The following is a 3943-nucleotide window of genomic DNA, read 5'->3' as shown; positions in this document are numbered from 1 at the left end:
CATTCTATCATGGTTGGAAAGAATAGTTTGAATCATTTCAATCTTTTTAAAGTTCTTAGGACTTATTTTGTAGCCTAACATAAGGTTTGTCCTGAAGATGCCTAAGGTCTGTCCTGGAAAATGCTCCATGAATCCTAGAAAAACTATGAATTCTGCTGTTTTGGGGGTTTCATATATTTTTAAAATAGATGGAGTGATAATCATATCAATAGTGTCAATGTCACACCTTTCCAGAGAGAAAGAAAGAAAGGAATGAATTTTAAAAAATTTAATCTGTCTGTATTTTTATATGATGGGAAGAAGAAATACAAATTAATTTTTATAGTTAATTTCTTCTACATTATACACAAAAATTAAAAAATGAATAAAGGACATTTATTTTTCATCACTTCAATGAGGAATCACCCATAACCTACACCAAATTCCTCTTCAGACATGGTCTGTTTTTAAGTTCTCTATTCCACTTTATTGACCAATTTTCCTGTTTATGCCCTAGTATGGTTCTGTAGTATGCCTTCATATGTGCTAGAATACATCCTCTAGAGACTTGGATCATTCCCTCTCTCAATCTTCTAAATAATTTATGCTTTTCATACAAATTTCAAAGTGCACTTTTTAAATTCTTCAAAACTATTTTCTGGAAATATGGTATATATACACAAAGAAGTTTTACTCAGCCATAAATAAGAATGAATTTATGTTATTTGCTGGTAGATGGATGGAACTGTAGAACTAAATATTTTCTCTCATACACAAAAGTTAGGGAGAGAAAAAGAAAGAAAGGAATAAATAAAGAGATCTCCAAAAATAGAAGGGAGACCAATGGAGGAGAGGAAGGGGATCAAGAAGGAGGGAGGCAGGGTGTGGGGAATTGCTGGGGGATGAAATGTACCAAATTATGCTATGTCCATGTACAAATATAAATCCTGAATATATATATATATATATATATATATATATATATATATATATATATAATTATAATGCACTAATTAAAATAATAATTAGAAGCGAGATCAGTAGAGTAGGACAAGTAGATCAGAGGTAGAGAGGAAAGAAATAAATGAAAGATCCTGGGGAATGAAATTGATCAAATTATGTGCATGTATGAATAATGGCATAATGAATTCCACTATTATTTATAATTATAATGCACTAACAGCAAATTTTAAAAATATGAACTGAAACGCAGAAAAGTAAATTTTAGCAACTTTTAAAAACTGATATGAAGAGACTAGGCCTTTGAGCACAATTATTTTGGGCAAGAAACTCCTTATTAAAAGACAATGGAGGCTGGGGATGTGACTCAAGTGGTAGAGCTCGCCTGGCATGTGCGGGGCGCTAGGTTCGATCCTCAGCACCACATAAAAATAAAATAAAGATGTTGTGTCCACCAAAAAAAAAATTAAAAAATAAATATTAAAAAGTTCTCTCTCTCTCTCTCTCTCTCTCTCTCTCTCTCTCTCTCAAAAAAAGACTGGAAACTTCCTATATATTTAGAAATTAATCAAAACATTCCTAAGTAATCTATAGGTTAAAAAAAATACTATGTAAATAGATATATTTTTATTAAGTTCTAATGAACATTCCATATATCAAAACTTATAAGTATAGCTAAAACTATGCTTAGAGGAAGATAGTAATGAATTTAAAATTAATAAAATATATTGATAGGAAAGAAAAGCTTAAAAAAATCTATAATTTAAGCATTCATTTCAAAAATTTAGACACAGAGGAGCAAACTGAACTCCTTTCTCTAAAATGCAAAGAAATAGCAAAACCAGGAGCAGAAATAAATGAAACAATAAGCAAATATATTACAAAGAAAATCAACAAAGTCAAAAGGTGTTTTTTTAGGGAAAAGAGAAATTATAGATTTGATAAACCCCTGCAATAATGATCAAGAAACAAAAAGGCACAGATTAACAAAATCAGGAATGAAAAATGGGTAGCAATATATACCCTATGGGCATTAAAAAATAATGCTAAGGTGTAAGAATAGCACCTTGGTAATTTCATGAATTAGATTAAATGGATTCATTCTAACGAAAATACTACTTTAAAAAATCCTAACACATGAACATACATGAACATTACTGGATGATTCTATATATTTTGAAAAATGTAAATATTATCATTATTATTCCTACAATTGAAAACAGTCCCAGAGGGCTTCATTGGTGAATTCTGCCACACATTTAAAGAAAACTGACATTAACCTCACATAACCTACTGCAGAGAATAAAAAAAAGAGAACATTGCCAATATACTTTGTGAGGTCATGAAGTCAGCATAAACTTGATACCAAACCTAAAGAGATCATTCTAGAAAAGAAAAACAATGGAACTATCTTTTTCAAGAGCATAGATGCAAATAGGCTAAAAATACAGTAACAAACTTAAGTTCTAGAATGTGAAAAAGTCCAACTTGGTTATATCATAGGAAAGTTAACTACATATTTGAAAATCCATCATTACAATGAACAGAATAAAGGAGAAAATCTACATAGTCATTTTAAAATCTAATTATGGTTAAGAAAGAAATTTAGCAAACTTTGAAAGAGTGGGGTCCCTCCTTTATCTAATATGGAAAATCTACAACAATGTCTTCAAGAATACCCACAGCAAACTTTATTCCTACTGGTGAAATGTTAACACCTGTTTAGTGATTGGAAATGACACAAAAATGCCTTTATGACCACTCCATTTCATGTTGCAATAGAAAGTCCAGTGTCATGAGACAATAAAGAAAAAGCATAAATAAAAGTTTTCTGTCAGGCAAAAAAAAAAAAAAAAAAGAAGCATAAAAATTTAAAATATAAAACTATCATCCAAGATAATATAAATGCACTTATAATAAAAAAGAATCTAAATATGTGAATTTTAAATTTACTTTCAAAATACAAAATATAAAAATCCATTATTTTTCTATATTCTAGAAACAAATGATTAGAAGATGAAATTTTATAATATCATAACATTACTTGAAACATATAATATCTATGAATAAATATATGAATAATTTTTTGGTTTTGGATTTGAGACAGGATCTTGCTGCGCTGCCCAGATTGGTCTCAAATTTGCAGGCTCATCGTCATGCTTCAACTTCCCAAGTAGCTGAGATTACAGGAACACATCATTTTGCCTATCATAAATAATCTCTAATATTTTTTTTTATTTTTAGTTGTAGTTGGACACAATAACTTTGTTTTATTTATTCATTTTTATGTGGTGCTGAGGATCAAACCCAGGGCCTTGCACACATTAGGCGAGCACTCTACCACTGAGCCACAACCCCAACTCTAATCTCTAATCTCATATTCAGGGAAAAAATAGATATTACCAAATGAAAGGTAATATCATGATATGGATCATAAGACTTAGCATTAAGATGACAGTTTGCTTCAAATCAGTCTGTTAGAAGAAATGCAATACCAGTTGTTTAGGAAAAACTGTCCAAAACAGGAAATTGGAAAAAAAAAAAAAAAAGATAACTGTGGAACTTTAAATATCATGCTAGAACATTTTTCAATAAGCTGAAGTCATCTGACTTTTAATTAAATTAGACATGTTTAAACTGGTAAGTTTGTTGTTATTTTTGTTTGTTCTAAATGAGAATCTTAAAGTTGACAATTTTATTGCTTCATAGATCATTAATGTGATGTGTATTTAATGTAACAATCTTACTTCCATATTCCTTTCTCCAGTGACTATTTAAGTCTTAGTTCTTCATTTCATCTTTGAATGGTCCCTGTCACTCTTCAGGTCTTCTCATTAATGAATTAAATGAAGCTTAACTACAAGTTTCCTATATATTTGTCTGAGAATTAGGACTAAACAATTGAGAATGATAATCTTACTTTAGAGAGGTCCCACTGATAAGTGTTGGATCAAGATCCTTGACACCATGTCTTTTGGGATTCTTTGTTTCCCTGTCCTTCTCT

Source organism: Marmota flaviventris, chromosome 3 (assembly GCF_047511675.1).
Source record: "Marmota flaviventris isolate mMarFla1 chromosome 3, mMarFla1.hap1, whole genome shotgun sequence".
NCBI lineage: Eukaryota > Metazoa > Chordata > Mammalia > Rodentia > Sciuridae > Marmota > Marmota flaviventris.
The sequence above is the reverse complement of the archived record's forward strand: the minus strand, read 5'-3'. Positions refer to the sequence as shown.